The sequence below is a fragment of the Akebia trifoliata genome, chromosome 15 (assembly GCF_017979445.1).
Source record: "Akebia trifoliata isolate Shusen 1 chromosome 15, ASM1797944v1, whole genome shotgun sequence".
In the NCBI taxonomy this organism is placed as follows: Eukaryota; Viridiplantae; Streptophyta; class Magnoliopsida; order Ranunculales; family Lardizabalaceae; genus Akebia; species Akebia trifoliata.
The window spans coordinates 3,215,893-3,238,475 of NC_141389.1; the positions used below are offsets into that span (position 1 = coordinate 3,215,893).

At 35.0% G+C, this 22,583-nt stretch overlaps 1 long non-coding RNA gene across 1 annotated transcript; it reads left to right on the forward strand.

Annotated features, from left to right (window-relative positions):
- The first annotated feature begins 1,856 nt into the window (after positions 1-1,856).
- LOC147383938 (uncharacterized) lies at positions 1,857-14,976 on the forward strand. The gene is made up of 3 exons (XR_015172391.1): positions 1,857-2,068; positions 13,783-13,931; positions 14,254-14,976. It is a non-coding gene; the product is annotated as an uncharacterized LOC147383938 (long non-coding RNA).
- Positions 14,977-22,583: the final 7,607 nt, after the last annotated feature.

The window sequence follows — 22,583 nt, forward strand, 5'->3', positions numbered from 1 at the left end:
GTTTTGTTTTTTATTCCACAAGGATAACTAAAGACACTTTCCCCAAAGGTTCAAGGAATAAAAATCATTCCAAAAGGAATTTACTGTGCAAAAGGTGGGTAGATGACCTTGTAAATCCCTCCCAAAAGAGAAAATGACTATGTTTTTCCCATGTTATGATAACTGGTCATTCAAGAGGAGAAAATAACCCATTTGTAGAGTTGAAGCTTATTGTGCATACACCGATGGTTGGTTCTTTGAGGGTGCAAGATACAAAAATGGACATATTACTCAATATGGTAGTTTTAAGTGAATACCCTTTAACAACTAATGTACTTGTAGGAGACAAGATTGATACAGAGCGTCAACCATCTTTATGGCATCCTCCTCATCATAATCAAGTTTAAAATTGTTCACAGTCTATTTTGATATAGAATATTATGCAACTTTTTACTTAATGGAGCTCGGATATTGAACTTCGAGACGACATTTGATATCTCAGTAATTTTTGGGATTGGGGTTTGGACGTGAACCATAAACTATAGAGTAGAAAGGGGGCATATTCTCTTGGTGATACCATATTTGCAGCTAGTAAGGAATACAGTAGTCCTAACGGCATGTATCGAACTTTGTGCGAGGTCTGATGTCCTGAGATCAACACTTTTGAGATGGGTTGTGGGGAAGTTGACATTTTTTTATGGGAAATATAGAAGATTTCTCGACTTTCTATTATGGGTGAGTATTATGAAGAAGTGGTTCCCAATTTTGATGAACTCAAAGGTTGTAATAGTATTTCAGAACTCCCTATTTCTTTCTAGTACCTGTTCAAGGCATACTCTTTATTGGCTTTTGATAAAGGGAGTGAGTGTTAGGCACAATGAGTGGCTTGGTACACCAAAACTGAATGAATTTTTAATCATCGTCTAACCATGAAGTACAAAGAAAGGATAAAATCATTTTAATTTGATCGCAATGATAATCAACGTCTTAGAACAAAATTACGAAAACCCTTTTCTTCTCAAGTCACTTTGGTTATAAGGAGTTATAAAGGGAAAAAATCCATTTATCAGACTCGACTTTCCTACAAATCAGAATGTCAAAAATGAAGCTATGACAACTGCATTTCTCTTCATGTGACTATGTCGTTTTGTTCTCCCTTGTGAAGGTAGTGATGTCTTTCGTTCAAACACCTTTTAGGGAACTACATTGATGGTTCGATGTACTACATTCAACTTGATATCTCTATTTTTGTGATTTTTGTACAAAGGTCTAACTCAGACCTATTGAGGTATGAAAACACATATAGTTGTAGGTGCTTTCTCGACTTATTGCCCCATTCACTATTTGGATTTGTTGTATTTCGTCATGGTAATATATGTGAGGTGGAAATGTATAGTCCTCAAAGGTTTGCTCGTTAGCAAGACTTTCATCAACGTATTCCTGAAACTCCGATTCCTTTTACAAGATTTGTTGATATGTTAGAATTATATAGTTTGTGACTATCATTGAACTAGATAAACAGTTGAGTAAAAATTTTGGCAGGTTTTCCATTTTCTCAAGTTGGCATATGCGCATTGGCCTATATTGGAATTTCCAATTCAGCTTAAATTGGTTTGAAGGGTGAAACTTTTGGTTAGCCTTTTGAGCCTTCAAAATAGTGTTTAAAATAATTTCAATAGTTTTTAAGCACTTTTAGGTTCGAAGGGTAATTATGTAATTTCATTCAGGATATTTCAATAGTTTTTAAGCAGTTTTAGGTTTGAAGGGTAATTGTGTAATTTCATTCAGGGATATTTTCGTATATTTCAATTAGTATTTAAGATCGCTTTCTATTATAGTTGCCCTAATTGAAAAGAAAGAGCTTAGACTCTCTCCTTCTTTACTTACTTCGTATTTCATTTTTTTTTTTCATTGGAATTTATTCCTTATGATCTTGTTTTGAGATTCAAATGCTTGTGCTCATGTCTTTTGTGTTTCTTCGTGATTACTTTTAGTATTTTCTGCATGTCGAAATTAGGATTCACAAACGATTTGCATTTAAGAGTGAAGTCACAGGCCCGATCCCATTTCAGAGCTATTTCATCAAATGGTATGTCTATCTACCTTACTAATTTTTCTTGAAATTTGTTTAGAGGTTAAAAGATACAAATGTGTATCATTCATTATTATTCTTATTATTCATGGTAGTATATTACTTGAATCTTATATATTCTAGCAGTTTGGCTAGGTGTGAAATAAATTGAATCGGGGTCAAATTAAATCTGAAATTAAACTTAGAACGCGAAGTACTGATCTGATTGTATAAAAATAAAATAAAAACCCACATAGATCCACATGGAATGGGAACATTCCTCACTAACATATATATTAAAGATAATTGAGTATTTAAGGCTATGATGGCCCCTATCTTGATGGTCTGAATCATAGAAAATTGGGCTCTTTATTAGAATTCTGGGGAAAACCATTTAACAGACATAAATATAGGATTTTCTTTCTAGATGCCCCCAGAATTTTGAGTTGTAACTAAATAATATAGTTAGTAAAGATTTTTTCAATTTAGGGAGTTGAATATGACGAAATTCCGATTCCAACTCACTGCTCATTTTAATTCCCAAAACATGCCTAGTGAGAACACATGTTTTTAAAGTGCTGAACTCGCTGATAAAAAAAAAGTATTGAGATCGCTGTTTTTTTCTTTACAAAAAGCGACGATCTCGCTAGGCATGTTTTCAGAATTAAAATGAATAGTGAGCTGGAATGGGAATTAAGTCTAAATTAAGTTGGTCACATCTTCCCATAATTATAATCAATATGTTAATTGACACAAATATACATGTATGGAACCTAATAGAAATTGAACTTAAGTGTAAGGATCTTGGATGATCCACATGCATTCATCCCCTTGTTAGAGAATAAGATGCATTGTATTAAGGTGCATGAGATACAAAATTCTCATTGGAGAGATTTTAGATAGAAAAGAAAATAATATCATGTAAGATGAATGCGTGAATTTAGGAGATTTTTAGAGATATAGAAGGAGATGTAAGTTTTATTGACAAAAAAAAAAAAAAAAAAAGATCTAGAAAAATAATAGCAAAAGAGAAAATAAAAGAGATTCAAGTTCGACGATAACACAACAATCATGGTGGCGCCATCGCCAAAGAATGACACACTTAGATTGACATATTCTAGAATATATCCTGATTGATATATTCTAAATATCCATAAGTACGCTAGAATAGCCTCCATCACAATCTTCCATTTGTGATGAGATATAATAAAAATGATACGGTGTTTCTCATGCACCTTAATACAATGCATCTTATTCTCTAACAGTGATGGAGAATATTCTAGAATACTTAATAAGCATTCTCATGAGTGGTTGGCATGGATCCATGAGTAATGTCTCTCTTGTGACATCTAGATGATGTATCCATTCAAATAGACTTATTACACCATTAATATGTTGGGCCTAGGTATTGGGCTACAGTTGTTGGTTTAGATGAAGTTCAACACCGGCTCAGAGTGAGGACTTGATGATCACCAAGTGGGTCGTGTGGCAATCATTTAGGCGAGACAAACAACTTGACTATGGGTCCATCTTATTGGTTGTCATTCTAACTTTGAAAATTATAGCTTTAGTATGTCAAAATAGAATTCACCTTCTTGTAGTTTAATTTTTTGTGTTTCCAATGTTTTGTGTTTTGATTAGTGCCTATTAAGTTTACTTGTTAGGTTACTTGGTCCTCAAGAATTTTATTGGAACTATAAGAGCTTTTATAGCTAAGGGGTGTTCTATGTATTTAATTAAGTCCATAACTTCGTAATTGATGGTTGGAATGAATTTTGAGCCTTAAGCTTCTGAAGAACAATTTCTTTATTTCTTTAATTCTTTGTGAATTTTGTGCCTTCATCAACTCTTACCTGACGGTGGATTACGATGGTTGTTAGCTGTATGTGTTTTCTATCCTAGTTCAATGCTTGTTATTCTCTCCTTTATTTTTTTTTCATCTCTCCTTCTAGCATCAAATTGGTATCGGAGCTTTGGTTCCGAAATGGTTGGTCGAGGTTGAGGATGACGTGCTCCTAATGATGATGAAGTTCAAGACCGAGAAAGAAACTTACGAGATTTGGAAATGGATGATCTTAGGAGACAAGTACAAGACCTTACACAACGTTTACAATGCTATGAAGTTATAAGCCAAGATGAAGCCGTTCATGGATCAAAATTTGAGATTTTTAATGAGGAGGAGGATGTAAATCCATTTCATCATGAGCTAGCGCCTAGACATGAAACTCCACCCAATTGTCATTTCAAAAACTTCAGAGAAAACTTCCAAAATGACTTCAACATAAAGGAAAGATGCAACCAGAAGAATTCTTGGAATGGCTTCATGCTGTCGAATGCATCTTGGACTATAAAGATGTTCTGAAAGATCGCAAGATCATATTGGTAGCCATAAATTGAGAAAACATGCATCTATATGGTGGGAACACCTTAAGCAACATTGTGTTCTCAAAAGTCGAAGTAAGATCTCAAGTAGGGCAAAATGAAGAATAAATTTCGTAAAAAATTATTGCTTGAAGACTATAGGCAAGATGTTTTCTTAAAGTTCCACAATTTTCGTTGGAAAAATCAATCCAAGGAATAGTATACATCTGAGTTCGAGCAACTCATGATGTATTGTGATTTGTACGAACCTGAAGAACAGACTATTATGCACTACTTGGGAGGTTGATGTAGTACATGTACAATCCTAATTAGAGTTTTACTAGGATTTCTATTTCTAGTTCTAGTAGGATTTCTATTTCATAGTTAAGTTAGAAGTGTAATTCCTTGTTAGTTTCTAATTTATTTTAAATTTGTTTCTATTATTTCGATCATAATTAGAAGTGCTTAGAAGTCTTAAATTCGAGTTCTAATAGAATTAGAAAGTTAATATTATGTTATAGATAGGTTAGGAATATTAATTTTTAGTATTTTAGTAGGATTACAAGTTGTTATGATAAAGTTATCTTTTTAAGGAGCTCCAAATCTGAAAATCGATAATAATTAATAATCAATTTAATTATCTTTTCTTTGTTTATTACTTTTTAGCTTTATGCTTTATTTTCTTTTTATGTATTGCTTGTTTATCAATTAAATCTATTAATTTCAATTGATTTAGAATGCTCCATTGAACACAACATATCGAATTTATTAATTCACACACTTCTGCTACATCAAGTGGTATTAGAGATCTTGTTACGATCCACATTTATGGTTGCTAAAGGAGAATCATCATTGAAACTGAATTGGAAGTCCAATTCGAGAAGTTTGAAGAAAGTGAACATCTTAGTAGTGTTATTCGCAACTTATTACCAGTACAACATGTTGATCCCTTAACTCGACATAGTCTTTTCTGGACTACATGCAAGGTTCAATGCAAGTTGTGCCAATTAATTATAAATAGTAGAAGTTTAAAAAATATAATTTCAAGCTATAGGGTCGTTGCATTCAAGCTACCCACTATGAAATACCTTACACCTTATATTATAAGGTAAATGGACAATGAATGCAAGAAGAATGTGACAAGCTAATGCTCTCTTTCTTTTAACATTGGACAATATAAAGATAAGGTTATTTGTAGCATCATCCCAATGTGAGTATGCCACATCCTCTTAGGAAGGCCTTGGCTTCATGATAATGATGTCACCTATCGGAGAAAAGCCAACACCTATTATTTCATACGTAATGGTGTGAAAGTGATTCTATATCTTTTCTATACCAATCCCCAGGCTTCCACTTAGTCAAGGAGAAGATGACATGTTTTACTTTTACCAACATCAATGAGGACTTAAACAAAATAAGCCAAGTCATCGTTATGGTAATGCAACTTTCCAACCGAGACCCTCCTACTCAAGTTTCTCATGAAGTGCAACCCCTCATTGAAGAATTTTCTCACGTTTTTTCTTTCAAAATGTTGAATTCATTGTCTCATATGAGGAATATACAACACCACATCGATTTGGTGCCTGATACAAGTCTTCCAAATCTACCTCGTTCTAGGATGAGTTTGAAAGAGCATGACATATTGAACGAAAAATTAAAAAAGAACTATGAAGCTTCTCCTAACAAGTATAAAATCGGTGTCGATAGAAGATTCAAGAGGTATGAAAAATGAGACTTGATCATAGTTTATCTTAGTAAATATCATTTTCCTGTCAAAATTTACAAGAAGATCAAGTTGAAGAAAATTGAACCCCTTCATATCTTGAAGAAGATAAGCAATAATATTTATGTAATGGATTTACCCGATGATATGTTATGGTCAATTAAATCCTCTAAACAAAGTCTGCAGAATGGATATCACTAGAAGTGGATTAGAGTAAGAGATGACTGGAAAATAAGAAAAAAAAGAGTCATCAAGAACAACTCGAGGACGAGTTTTTTTTCAAAGAAAAGGCACCTGATGTATGACATCTACAATCCTAGTTAGAGTTTTACTAGGATCTCTATTTCTAGTTCTAATAGTGTTTGGCTTTGTGGAGCCTAGTTATGTTTGATCCGATTGACGACTCGAATAATGTTTGTGTGGTATTTTGATGGGATATTTTTTGAGGCTTAGTCTATGGAGTGGAGGCTTGGGCCCATATTGTAACCCATTGTGAATCCTGTGCGCAGTATATAAAAGTCATTTTTTGGTGATTAGGATTTTTTAAAGTTTTAGTTGTCGTCTTTGGGACTTGAGCCGCACTTTGTAATTCTTCTTGAAAATAGTGAAATCTCTGCAACTCCGTGGACGTAGGCAAATTGCCGAACCACGTAAATACTGTCTTGTGCGTGTGATTGCTTTCTTTTTCAACGTGTGTTTTTTCTCTATTTTTGTTTCTCACAGGTTGGGAATTTCGGATTGAATTCCTTACATCTACAATTCTAGTTAGAGTTTTACTAGGATCTCTATTTTTAATTCTAGTAGGACTTATATTTCATAGTTAAGTTAGGAGTTTAATTTCTTGTTAGTTTCTAATTTGTTTTAAATTTTTTATTATTATTTTGATCATAATTAAAAGTGCTTAAAAGTCTCAAATTTGAGTTCTAATAGGATTAAAAAGTTAGTATTATGTCATAGATAGGTTAAGAATGTTGATTTTTAGAATTTTAATAGGATGATAAGTTGTTATAATGGAGTTATCTATATAAGGACTTCCAAATATAAAAATTGATAATAATCAATAATCAATTTAATTATCTTTTCTCTTTTTATTACTTTGTAGCTTTATGCTTTATTTTCTTTCAAATTATTGTTTGTTTATCAATCGAATCAATTGATTCAAATTAATTTAAAGTGTTCCATTGAACACAACCTATCAAATCTATTGATTCACACGTTTCTGCTGCGTCAAAGGTCTTAGGCAAGATATTTCAAATATAATGCAACTTCAGCCCAATTGCACCTAATGACGTAGTGAAACTGGCTGTAAAGGTGGAAAAACCAAAGAAAGACATCTACTACTTCTCCCAATTGGAGCAAGGAGGGGTTCTTTAGTTGAGGAGGAAACATTGAGAAAAATTCTGGTGATACTAAGATGAATACCACTAAAAAGACGAACTTAGAACCAACAAGCTCTAGTCATTCCAAGCCCTTGAATGCATGAAATCGACACTACTACAAATGCCAAGGATTGGGTGACATCGCCGCCGATTGCCCAAACCGCAAGATTGTGTTTCTAGTTGTAGAAGATGACGAAGAGGGTGAACCAAAATCTAATTTGCCTACTTAGGATGTGGTCAATTATGAAGATGATATAACCTATGGAGACCAAGGTGAAAGTTTGGTTATCCGGAGAGTTTTGAGTGTGGCATCGATTGAAAATGACAATTGGTTATGAGATGACATTTTCCATTAGAGATGCACATCTAATGGGAAAGTTTGTAACGTAATCATTGATGGAGGCAATTGTGAGAATGTCGTGTCCTCCACAATGGTGGAGAAGTTGCTCCTCCAGCCCAAGAACCATCCTCATTCATACAAGCTTTCGTGGCTTAAAAAAGGAAATAAAGTGCATGTTACATGGAGATGTTTGGTTCAGTTTTCTATTGGCAAGACATATAAGGATGAAATATGGTGTGACGTCATCCAAATGAATGCATGTCATCTCTTACTTGGATGGCAGTATGATCGGAAGGTTGTTCATGATGGACTTTGCAATGTCTATAACTTTGAGAAGGATGGAGTAAAAGTTAATTTGGGACCCTCAAAGCCCGAAGGACTTCCTAAGCAAACAAATGGAAAAGGTAGCATCTACTCTCCAAATCGGAATTTGACAAGGCTATGGAAGACAAATCTGATGTGTTTGGCTTAGTGTTGTTCGAAGAAAATGAGGAACCCAAGGAATTTAATCCTCTTGCCCAACCCATTTTAGAAAAGTTTTCGAATGTCACTCCTGAAGAATTACCACCGGGTCTTCCACCTTTGCAAGCTATTCAACATCACATAGATTTCACACTACGTCATATTTCAAATAAAATGACGGCTCTTACCGTCGCATGGGCAGTTGTAAAAAACAATGTTGTTTTTCCAAAACGACGGATATCATCTATCAACAAAACGTCGTTAAAAAAGACGGGTTTCTTTGTAGAAATAAGCGATGGGTGAAGACCATCATTTTTTGTGTCAATTTTAAATTTAACGAACAACTTATAAACGACGGTCATTATTTGTATTTTTTGTGACTTTTTTAATGACAGCCGTTGTTTGTTGTTTTTAATATTTTTCACGTGAGGAAAATGGAAAATTGCATTGGACAGAAAAATACTCCGTTTTCATTATGTTGATTTTGATCCAAATAGTTATAACTAAAATCTAAGTTCATTACTAAAACAATAAGTGGGATATAGATCAAAATGGATTCATTACAACTGGAACATTTGGATCTGCTCCACCTCTCAAGAAAATGAGGTACAAAATAGATCAAATGTCTCCATGCACATGGCAACAAGAAGCCATGTTTACATTAAAAACTAAAATCCGTTGTTATGTAGGACCCACATATCGGATATCACAGAAATTTGCGACCTCAGTCCAAACAAGACTGCTTATCAAATGAATCCTAACTAGTTTGCGTAATTGCGAAAGTAAGTGGAGAAATTATTTGAGCAAGGTTTGATTAAAGAAAGGATGAGCCCTTGTGCCGTACCAGCTCTTCTTGTATCAAAGAAAGACGGAACATCACGTATGTATGTGGATAGCAGAGCAGTGAATAAAATAACCATCAACTATCGCTTCTCGATACTGCGACTTGATGACTTGTAGGATCAACTTTTTGGTGCCATGATCTTCTCAAAAATTGATTTACGAAGAGGATTTTACTAAATCATAATGAGAGAAGGAGATGAGTGGAAAACAGTGCAACCAACACAATGTGAAAAAACCTATATTTGACAGCTCAAGGCCGTCGAATTTCATAAAATTCGATGGACCAAGGCATCAAAAATTTCATTGTTAATTTTTTTTTTCGATTGATTGAAACCATCAAATTAATGGAGGATGGCAGAAATTTGATGGCTCTAAGCCACCAAATTGGGGAATATAAAAAATTTCAACAGCCATGGGCCATCAAAATTCGGTTTCTAAAATTTGTGGGCTTTGGCCCGTCAAATTCTCTTGTCAAAATTTTCAGTTTTCACATAGTGCAAAGCAATTTAATCCTCTTGCCCAACCCATTTTGGAAGAGTTTTCGGATGTCATTCCTGAAGATTTACCACCAGGTCTTCCACCTTAGTGAGCTATTCAACATCACATAGATTTCATTTCAAGAGCCATAATTTCAAACAAGGCCGCTTATCAAATGAATCCTACCGAGTTTGTGGAATTGCAAAAGCAAGTGGAGAAATTATTGGAGCAAGGTTTGATTAGAGAAAGCATGAGCCCTTGTGCCATACCAGCTCATCTTGTGCCAAAGAAAGACGGAATGTGGCATATGTGTGTGGATAGCAGAGCAGTGAATAAAGTAACCATTAAGTATTGCTTTCTGATACTGTGACTTGATGACTTGTTCGATCAACTTTTTGGTGCCATGATCTTCTCAAAAATGATTTATGAAGCAGATATCACCAAATCAGAATGAGAAAAGGAGATGAGTGGAAAACAGCATTCAAAACGCAAGATGGACTGTATGAATGGACGGTGATGCCATTTGGTTTATCAAATGCACCAAGCACTTTCATGCAACTGATGAATCACATATTCCAGCATTTTAGTGTTAAGTTTGGTTGTATACTTCGATGACATTTTGGTATGTAGCAAGGATGAAGCCCAACACATGGAGCATCTTTGAACAGTGTTTCTAGTTCTTCGAGAACAAAAATTGTTCGTCAATCTCAAGAAATACGACTTCTTCACAAACACCCTTACTTTTTTAGGATTTGTTGTTTCTAAAGAGGGTATAAAAGCAGACCCAAACAAGCTTGACGTCATCATCAGCTGGCCTATCCCAAATTCTATTCGGGATGTTCGAAGCTTTCATGGACTAGCTTCATTTTATCGGCGTTTTATCTAAAGGTTTAGCACAATTGTTTCACCCATAATGGAGAGCAATAAGGGAAGTAATTTTCAATGTACAATGGAAGCACACAAAGGATTTGAACTACTAAAAAAGAAGATGACAGATGCTCCAGTATTTGTCCTACCAGATTTTTCGAAAGTATTTGATGTCGATTGCGATGCCCCAAATGTTGGTATTGGGGTTGTTTTGAGTCAAGAAGGGAAGCCTATTGCTTTCTTTAGTGAGAAGCTTAATCAATCAAGGTTTCGGTACTCAACTTACGATAAAGAGTTTTATGTGTTAGTTCGTGGCTTGAACCATTGGGGTCACTACCTTCTACTGAAGGAGATTGTTCTATTCTCTGATCACGAAGCTTTGAAGTACATCAATGGGCAGCACAAGCTTAATTCGCTCCATGCTCGATGGGTCGAATTTTTACAAGCCTATACTTTTCACGTCAAGCGTAAATCTGGAAAACAAAATCGGGTTGCTGATGCGTTGAGTCGTCACTAGTCCCTTCTCTACTCTTTGCAAGTAGAGATATTGGTCTTTTAAATTTTGAAGGAACAATACAAGAACAATGGTTATTTCAGTCCCATTTGGCAATCTTCAAATCAATTATCATACAAGATTGCTATCTCTTTTGGGAAAACAAGTTGTGCATTCCGGAAGGTTCCCTTCGTGTCACAATCATAAAAGAAGCCCATGAGGGAGGATTGGCTGGGCATTTTGGCAGGGATAAACGCTTGCACTTGTTCGAGAAAAATTCTATTGACCCTGAATGGATCGAGATATAGCAAGGCATGTGAAACGTTGTCGCATTTGTCATATTGCAAAGAGCCATGGTCAAAACACAGGTTTATACACTCCTCTACCCTTACCAAAAGCCCCATGGGAAGATGTTAGTTGGGCTTTGTTCTAGGCCTACCAAGAACACAACAAAAAAGATTCGATTATGATGGTTGTAGATCGTTTCTCCAAAATGTTTTGTGTCTTGTGCTAAGACCATAGCTGCATCACATGTTGCCGAATTATGCTTCCATGAGATAGTCAAGCTCCATGGAATTCCAAGGACAATGACTTCTGACCGAGATCCTAAGTTTATGAGCCTTTTTTGGCGGAGTTTACTTACAATAGGTCTACTAGTCAGACTACAGGAATAAGTCTATTTGAAATGGTTTATAGCAAGAATCCTCAGAGTCCCTCTGGACTTAGCTCCACTCTCTACATCACACAAATTCAGCAGTGATGCCGAGGCCCATGCAAAATACATAAAGAAGCTACATGAGGAGGTTAGGTTGCGTATTTTGAAGCAAGCCACTGTCTATCAGAAACGTGCTAACAAGAATCACAAATACAAAAGTATTAAAGAAGGCAATCTGGTATGGATATATCTCAGCAAAGAACGTTTCCCCCCTGGTCGTCATGGCAAACTAAAGGCCGAGCTGATGGTCCTTTTAAAGTTATCCAGTGCATTAGTGTCAACCTATAAGTTATAGATCAAGCTTCCAGGTGATTATGGTGTGTCGGCAACCCTCAATATATCTGACCTTTCTCCTTAACATAAAGATGAAGATAGTGGAAACTCAGAGACGAGTTTGAACGCAGCTGGAAGCGTATGATGCAGGAGCTTGTGTGCATGCCTGACCCAATTATGTGCACGCGAAACCATGTGGGTATACCTCTATAAGTCTAGGGCGATTTTAACAGTTAATTTCTGAATTAAATAAAACAAATCATATATGATTGGAAAGATAATTTTGTCTATTTTCCAACGTATAGAACGGTGTATCATTTGGATTTCCCTGGAGAAAGTTATGGTCATTTTGCTAGAAGGTGTCTGGGTGACTGGAATCCGCGAAAATCAACATTTTGCTATCTTTTGATTTTCGGTCCAGCACATTTTATTGCAAGTTAATTTTTGTAGGTTTCAATGTTTTGAGTCTTGATTAGTGCCTATTAAGTTTGCTTGTTAGATTACTTGGTCCTTAAGAATTTTATTGGAACTATAAGAGTTTTTATAGCTAAGGTCTGTTCTATGTATCCATTTAAGTCCATAACTTTTTAATTGATGGTTGGAATGAATTTTGAGCCTTAAGCTTCTGAAGAACAGTTTCTTCATTTCTATAGTTCTGCGCGAATCATTTGCCTTCATCAGCTCTTATCTGATGGTGGTCAGCTGTATGTGTTTTCTATCCTAGTTCAGTGCTTGTTTTTCTCTCCTCTTTTTTTTCCTTCATCTCTCTTTCCGGCATCAACAAGTTGAGTCTTCTTACGTTCTCCAACTTCCTAAAGAAGGCTTCTCTGAGTTTGTAATCTTATTTGGGATATTGAATATACAAGTAGTACACCAAGGTACCATTTAATTATATTCCTTCAATTTCTATTTTTCTTCTTTTACAATTGATCCTCTTTTACACCAAATCTTGAGAATAGGGAGTCCTAAGAATAAGAAAAAGCTCAAAAGTGGTAGTAGAAGTAGAGATCAAAGCAGGTGCATGAAAGAGGGAAAAAGACCGAAATAAGGTATCTGTTGATCTATATGTGGTTTCTTTGAATTATCTATGTGCATGTTTGGGTTGATCACCTTAGGTGGAACTTCAGGTTCTCATGAATCTGTTTTGTTGTTTGGTTTGTGAAGCTATTGAATTTGTTCTAAGTTTAGTTGATTATGAGTTGATGTACCTTTCAACAAAAAAACATGACTTGATGTTTATGAATTAGACTTGGTTACTTACAGAAATTAGAGAGAGTATCTTGCAAGAACCTTTCATTTGTGAAAGAGCTCGCTAGTGGCAACCTGATATAACTTGTGAGGATCCAGCGCTGACATCTCACAGGATGGTAGCAGGCGCAGCCCCCTCTTGGTTGGAAACGTTTACTTAGGATCAGAGGTGAAGGAAGCACCAAATTTGCAGATGTGGATGTATTCCTTTCCAATTTTGTTTTGCATTTAATATTGGAAGGCACAACCACTATATTTCCCTTTTAATGCGGGCTCCTTTAAAACTGCCAAGTCCATTTTCCTTTAAGTAACTTTGTTAAAATTATTCAGATTTTTTTATTTGATCTTTCTTATTATATTCATGCATCATCTGGCAAGAGATTCAATCCATGGTGAAAGTCCAGTAGTACGCCCTGCTTTACTCTATCAACCGAGAAAAATGTTCTGTATTATTCTCTAACTATAAAATAAAACAGAATTTAGTTCACGTTGTCTTAGAAAATAATGTTCATTCTTTGCTTTACAGTTGTTCCTATGTTCCTATTTTGCAGGTTTCTTGTTGAACACCCGGAATACATAACAGCAGGAGTGACGATGGTACAATTTTCATTTCAAATCCCTAAGCCATTACAAGAAAATTATGTGAGAAAGTACCCTGCATGTGTACAACCTTCATATGATGCTACTGAACTTTCCAAAGGTATTTAAAATAAATTATGAAATTATAAAGAGCCTATTGAAAATGAGGGGGATTCAGTAGAAATCCCTTTATTGTGGCCCAATCAAACAAAACTTTCTTAGGGTTCTGAAGTTTTAGAACTTCCACATTTGAGCTGGAACTCATGGTGTGCTGTGATTAGGGCCTAGAAAGTTATTTCTAGGACCCTAATTGCAGAGACTATAAGGTTGAATAACACATAAAATCCCTTAAATAGACATAATATATTGATAGTCCATAATTATTATTATTTTTGAATAAATTGTAAATATTCTGACTAATTATGGTTATTTATGTGTGATAGACCAAAGTCGTGATAGTAAAAAGGATGAACCAAGATAATTAAAGATGCGTATTACAATTCAAGACTCAAGACAAAATCAAGGACCGAATACCAAAGTCAATGGGCCCATAGGAACCACTATGCGGTGACATCGACAAACTTTTTCTCGAGATTGGTGTAATGTTGAGGCGGCATGATTTGTAATGTAGCAAGTTAGGGTCCAGAGTCCTTGTAAAACACGAAAATGTTCCAAATTCTAAAGGAACCCTAATCAAGCCTCTATATATAAGAGACCAGGCTAGAGTCAAATCGTCTTATCTCCTCCAAGATAATCTTCTCTAGTTTTTTTTTTTTTTCTATTTTTTAGTTTTTAGATTTTTAGGTTTACTTTATGTTCAAGCTTCGTAAAGAAAATGAGTACTCTGCCAGTTTCAAGTCAAGATTAATAAAGGATCATCATTTTTCTTCCCTCTTCTCTTTTCTTTTTATTTTTATTATTCTTTCTATGATCTATGGCTAGACCTTCATAAGAGAGGTCAATGAAGCCTAAGCAAGATCATCTTAGATAATTATTTGTTTTAATCTGAAATCGTCTTGACTCTTTTACACTAAATAATTTAAAGGAGTCTGATTGGTAAATTGATGCTTTTTTAAGAAATAAGAATAGCCACCTAGATTAGGTATAAGAACTAAAAATAATTCTAAATGGATCTGGATTGGTTCACGGATAAGAGAAATGAGTAAGGGGTCAGATTACGGGTTTCAGAAAGTGTTAGGCACTGAACTTGCCCATTAGATGTTCGGTCTCTACTACGATCAAAAATTATTCTATGGTCAACATATAAAGACTAAATGTCAAACTAAGATCCAATTATCATCAATCTATATTGAATTTAACAAATGAATCTTACAGTTAAGATTCTCCAATTAGTACGTGATTTCTCGAATTTTGTAAAAAGGGAAAAACTTTGAAAAAGCCCAAACCATATTATGCGTTCTTGAGTTCATATGGCAATATTGTTCAATTAAAAATCCATATGATCAAATACTTACCAAATTAGATAAAATATAAATTTATGAAAAATTTTCAAATTAAAAAAATTATGAATGTGAAAATTTTAAACCAACAGTTTATGAAGTTTCTAAATTAGGAATGTGAAATTTCTCAAATTAGAAATTTGTAAATATGATGAGTTCCCAAATTAGAAATTTATAAAAATAATTTTTATAAAATAAAAAATTACCAATATGACGAGTTTCGATTTAGAAATTTGCAAAATAGGAATTTCCTAAAATAAAAAGGTTTCGAAAGAACGCAAAATTTTCGAATTAGAAAATCACAAATTTCTATGAACATGAAATTTCTAAATAGGAGAATGCAAACTTCTGAATTGACAAATCACAAAAAAGAAATTTCTCAATTAGATATTTATGAATATGAATTTTTCCAAAACAGAAAATTATGAATTTTCCAAAATAGAAAATTTCAAAAGAGTAATCATGAATATGAAATCTTTCAAATTAGGAAATTATGAGCATATGATAACTTAACAGATTGCAAAATTCAATATCTCACAAAATTACCACATCGACAAGATATGAACATACATGGAAATTATGTTGATAAAAATAAATACCATGTAAAATGATCAACTCAAGAAAATATGAACATATGTGAATCTCAAAATTGGAAAAAATCAATAGCATGTGAAATTATCAAATCTAAAAAATATGAATACACATGCATAGATCTTAGAACTAGAAAAAATCGACAACATGTAAAACCATAAAGTCAGGGAAATATGAACATGCATAGATCTCAAAATCGGCAAAATCTACACCATATAAAATTACTAAATCAAGGAAATATGAACATGTATATGGGATTCATAAATCGGAAAACTTGAGATCGTATAAAACCACCAAGTCAGAAAAAAATGAGCGCGTATATGGGATGGTTCTCAAGCTAACAAAAATATAAATATGAAAGAAAAATTCAAATTACGATAATCACTAAAAATTCCAAAATAAACAATCTTGATGCATGTAGTTCCATCACAATAATCATGGATGTGAAAAATAAAGCATGAATTCTCTAATCCTACTAAAATGAGATACAAAAAGAGATTATTGAAAAACGAAAGAAATAGGAAAAATAAGAGAAACAAAAAAATCCTCAAACAAACTACGTGGTGATTCTAAATAAAACGGCCATTGAAGAAATGAAAACTAGAGATGATAAAAAACAAACACAAAAAATAAATTAAATAACTAACTTACCTTTACAACGGAGAGGTGGTTGGGTGTTATTCCTTCAGGCCTGATTCAAAATAGCTTGGAGTACTGTATTAAAAGGAGGTATGGATTGAAGGTGGCTGCTGTGAAGGGCATTTCTAAAGAAGAATAAGGGACAATAATGGCTGCGTGGTTCTGTTGGGGCGTTCAAAAGAGGAGAAAAACAAGATGGCTAGAGGTTGTATTGCTGTGGCGTCTCTAAAGGAGAGAAAGAGATGGTTGGAGGCCGTACTGTGGCATTTCTACAGGAGAGAAAGAGATTAATGATGTTGGGTTGCGATAAAATGAAGAGTAAGGGAGGTAATGGGAGGTTAATGAAGGGCTAAAATGGTGAGTCTATGTGTTGGTTTAAATGGCATAAAAAAAAATAGCACTACTATCGAATGTAAATACACATTAAATCTTCCTCTACAATTCTCACAAGTTCTTGAGGAGTATTAGTCGTGTTTTCCATAACGTAAAGCCATCTGAGAAGGAACCCAACTTTGCAATAAAATCAGCTACCCTGTTTGTTTCTCTCCACTGAAATTCAAAGGAGCATTCCTCGAACCATTGGCTTTGCTCTGCAATTTCTAGCAGCACTTCTTCATACTTCCATGAAGTCTTGATTTCCTTCTTAATGCACTTTATAGAGTATAAAGAATCTGAAGAAATCAGAATTCTTTTAACTTCTCTTGCTCTTGCATACTTCAAAGCTTCTGAAATTGCTTGAATATCTATATGAATAATGTCCTCTGCCTCCGTTTTGATCCAGCCAATAAATAGCATCTGCCCATCCGTGTTTCTACCAATGAAACCAAACCCCACCCCCAACATCGACCTCGCACCATCTGTATTGATCTTCACCACGTCCTTTGCTGGCCGAACCCATCTTAGATGTTTCGTAATTGGTTTAACCACATTATAGCAGCAATTCCAATTATTAAAAATCTGGATACTAACTTGATTTGAACCGTCTTCAATATTTGCTCCATCATGCCGATTCTTAATCATCTCTTCTACTTGTTTCAACAACATTTCCTTAGAAGTATTATTTTCAGCAAAGATTTTTTTATTTCTTTCTTTCCAGAAATAATAAACAGTTGCACAAAAGGAAGAATAGAGCATTAACATTATCTCCTCTTCTTGATATCGTACACTTTTGATCACTTGCATTTCCTCCTCTATTCTCTCCACTCTTTCTCTACTTATTCCCAACTTCATCAGACATTGCTTCCAAATCCAGCACGTATAAGAACATTGGAAGAATAGGTGGTCATTAGTCTCTTGATAGCTCCAACACAATACATATCGTGACACCCATTTGAACCCCCTCTTGTTCAGATTTTCTACCGTTGATAATTTTCGATGAATTGCTAGCCAAGTAATAAAAGAAAATCTCGGAGTACAATTTTTATTCCATAATTTTTTTTCCATCCCATAGAAATCATGTCCTTCATTTAACATTGCAAATGCTGATTTCGTGGTGAATTGACCGTTCGATGTTAAGCTCCATATTATTCTGTCCCTCAAGATCGTCTTTGGAATTGCTTTGGAAGATATAATCTCAATAATAGCTTGCATGCGTTCATTGTACGGCCTTGGAAATTCCCACCTTCTATCAATAATAAATTCTCTAATCGCTGCATTCTCATGACTGTCAAATTGGTGTACAACTCAATTACCAATTCTAGAGATAATACTTTCTTCATTTAACCAAAGGTCCCTCCATATATGAATTCCTTCTCCATCACCAACTAAAAAACGCACATGTTTCCGCACAAAATTTCTCTCCCTTAAGATACCTCTCCATGCCCAAGAGGCATTATTTGGAATTTGACATCCCCAAATATCTGTTTCCCCCACATATCTCTTCCTCATCCAATACGCCTAACATGTTTTATTCTCCACCAACCTCCAGAATAATTTTGCCATAGCAATTTATTTACATCCCTTAGACGTCGAATGCCAAGACCTCCTTTATCATAAGATTTACAAACTCTAGCCCAACTAGTTGGATGAATAGAACGATCAAGAGAAGGACCGCCCCACAAGAATTTATTAAGGATATTCTCAATTTTTTTCAAGATACTCACCGGGATGTTAAAAGATGCAGACCAATATACTTGGAAGCTAGATAACACTGATTTAATCAATTCTACTCTTCTCGCATAAGAGAACACATTTGCTTTCCACCCCTCAACCCTCCTAATTGCTCTATCAATCAAAGGTTGACAAAGAGTGTGGGTTAATCTAGACGAGAATAGCGGAAGACCTAGATACTTGATAGGAAGATTACCTTTTGAAAATCCCAATATAGAAAGAATATTATTTTGATTTTTGCATGGTTCACTAAAAATATTTGACTCTTTGATTCATTAACTTGAAGACCAGAGATATTGTAGAATAGATTCAGAACATCTCGAATAGACGAAGCTGAGGAAGTATCATTGTTTGAAAAAATTAGAACATCATCTGCAAAAATCAGATGGGACACTCCCGGGACACCAAAACTACTAGGGATACCCAGTTTATTTGAGATAATATTCTGAGTTAGAATACAGGAAAAAGCATGTGGTTGATTTTAATGGCAGAAAAACAACGAGGAGAGGGTGGCTGAGTTGTTGTGTCTAGGGCGTTCAAGAGGAGAGGGTGGCTGAGTAATATGATGCTGTAACGTGAAGAAGGGTGAGGAAAGTGGAAGAAGAAGATGAGGTCAAGAAGAGGTGGCTGCTCTGGGCTGAAAGGGAGAAGAAAGTCAGTCTTCTTTTTTCTTTCTCCTCTTTTATTCTTTTGTCCTTCGATCTTATTCCTCTTCTTCAGTTTTTATTGCTGTTACTGTATATCTGAGTGGCTGAACGTGAGAGAGACAGGAGGGCATAGAGAAGGAGGACGTGAGAGAGAGGAATGCAGAGAGAGGGAGGACGTAAGAGAGAGAGGAAGGTAGAGAGAGGGAGGACATGAGAGAGAAAGGAGGGCAGAGAGAGGAAGAAGAGCAGCCTAGTAGAGAGATGTCTAGAAGAACATCCTAGCAGAGAGACGTCAAGAAGAGCCTTGAGAGAGAGGAGGTCGTGAGAGAGAGAGGGAGAACGTGGGAAGAGAGGGGTCTAGTAGAGAGACGTGAAGGAGAGCAGCCTAGCAGAGAGAGGAACGTGGGGAAGAAGATGTAGCAGGGAGAGAGATGTGGGGAGCTGTTGGAGAAGAAGATGAGCATCGTTGCTGCTGTAGCAAGAATAGAGGGCGTTCGGCCAGATCTTTTGGAAAGAGAAAACGTCTCTTTATTTTTATAGAAGACAGTTCAACTTATTTTAAGTAGTGATCATTGGATGAAATGTTATTCTCATGATTTTGATAGTTTTATCTTAGATATGTTCAAGTTAAACTATGTTTTATTAGAGACTCAATGTTTTACCTATTATTTCGTCATATTAAAATTCATCACAGGATTTATGATTATTATTTGGATTAACATATTTCATCTTCCTATCCAATAACATTAGCTTTGTTAATTGGATCGAGATAATAAATAAACAAATAAATTAATAAGATGAATAGATTTTGTGGATTTGATATAATTTTTTACATTGTGATTTCTACTCTTGTTTAGCTTAGAATAGTTTTAATTTAGTTTTCTCTAATATTTAAAATCTGATTGTTTTAAGTCAGAAGAAAAATTATGGGATCAACAATGTCTTTGTGGATCAACCCTTGCTTGTCAAGGTTTTTATATATTTTTGTTATATTATTTTTATTGATAATCTACACCGAACATGCTGAATTGGTTTTAGTGATGGATTTGTTAACCATCTACTCATGCATTGTTACTTCTTACTCGGTGTCGTTTCATTTCCTTCATTTGTTTGCATTCATTGGTTTGTTTCCATTAATTCCATGCTCACTTGTGTTGCTAAAAATGAAGGAACCCCATAAAACAATTTTTACAAGAGAATCAAGAATACCTAGCCTTAACTTAATGTCAAAGATTGATGGAAGCACTTAGTTGTTTTAGTAATGTCAAATTACAAGAACAACTTGATCAATAAGAATAGAATGAGAACACATGAAGAATCCACATCTAGCTATATCAAGAAACTGTATGAAAAACACCTAGGACAATATACTTCAATGTTAGTAAAGTTGGACTATTTCTACTTATTATAGTGAAAGAAAATTAGATTCTTATGCTAACATTGTTTGGCCATATGGATAGTTTAATAGTTATCAAAGGCCATGAACATAACATTCTAATTTACTTATATGAGCTCTCAAGGATCTAGACTAGTTCAAGGTCATACCACCTTAGAAAACTCATATCAATCACACATAAAATATTGTCTGGGAAGTAAAGAAGATTGGTAATGAAAGCACAAGAAAACTAGGTCAGCTAGTGCCCCATAAACAATGGTGTGGGGAATTTTCTGTACTTTCTTTTTCCCCAAAGTTTTCTCACTTAAACTTGAACGTAGATGGTTTTAATGATCCAAAAACTTGTCTTTCATGTAGTCGGTCTTGTGTTACTTCCCCAAAGTTTTCACACTTAACACTTTGATTGTTGATAAACTTCTTTTTCCCCAAAGTTTTCATCAAGTCAAACAAATGAGATCTCAAAAAACTTCTTTGTGATTGATATTTGATACATTTAGTTATTGATTCGATTTTGTTCCATCTAAACAGGCAATTAAAATAATTTGCCATTTTGTTGTATTTTTATGATGAGCCCTTGTGCATCCAGGAATTAATCCATTATTGGGAAAAATAATTTTGAAGTTCCAATCTTGTTTCTTTTACTCAGTTATTACATACATGGAGTATTGGGTCAGGCCCAGACTATTTTTTTTTTTTTTTTTTTTTGAGTAGGCAAGGCTAGCCTGGACCCAATTTCAGGTCCATGGGGGCCTGAGTTGACTCGTGTTACATGGTTCGTTGGTTCAAATTTGTGTTCGTGGTTGGTCAATTTAGAATGAACCCAGTTAGTAGGAGTGGGTTGAGATAATTCGTTTCTTGGTTTGCTTGGGTTTCTTAGATAGCTTTACTAGTTTGGTTTGCTTGTGCATATAAGTCAAGTATACAAGTTGTTGAGTGTTGTGTTATCCGCCTCCACTCTCAGGTGTCACATGCCTACGTATTGTATCCCAGTTCAACTCGTGACCCTTATATTCATAGTTGCTCGTGTTCTCCATTAGATCGGTCTTTTTGGGTAAATGATAGTCAACATGATATCATAGCGCTAGGTTTGTAAAGGTTACGGGTTCAAGTCTCCTCTAGGGAATTTTCCACCCTTATGGGTGAGGGGGAGTGTTGAGTGTTGTGTTATCCGCCTCCACTCTCGGGTGTCACGTACTCACGTAACGTGGCCTCGTTCGACCTGTGACCCTCTTATATTCATAGTGCGCCTTCCCCACCAGATTTGTCTTTTGAGGTAAATGGTGTAAGGAATTCAACCTGAAATTCCCAACGTGGTAAGAAACAAAAATTAGAGGAAAGAGATTTCACTATTCTCGAGAAGAAAATACCAAGTGCGGCTACATTCTCAAAAATGACAACCAAGACACAAAAAATCCTAATCACCAAAAACGGCTTCTATATACTGCGCACAGGATTCACAATGTGTTACAAAACGGGCAAAAAAAAATTTCCCAAGGGCATTGCCCCCTGGAACCCCAGGAGGCTTGTCCATGAGCACTCCGGCTTGGGCCTATCGGCCCAAACCTTCGCTCCATGGACTAAGTCTCAAAAAATTTCCCATAAAAAAATCACGCAACATTATTCGGGTCGGGTCGTCAACCGGATCAAACATAACTAGGCTCCACAAAGTCCAATAAATGGTTGTCAACACAAGTTACAAATACAATTTTTATGTTAATATTTTTTAAGTTCAATATAAATAAATTAATATAATAATTCAAATTCTTAAGATAAATATTGAAAAAAAAAAGATATTAAATTGGTTTGCTGATTCTCGTATATTGGCAGCACTTTGTATATGTAGTACCAGAATGGTAAGTGCAAACCTAAATGAATAATAGATAGTTGGGTGCTTTAGATATATTTCTTTGGGTCTAATTGAAGAAAAATTA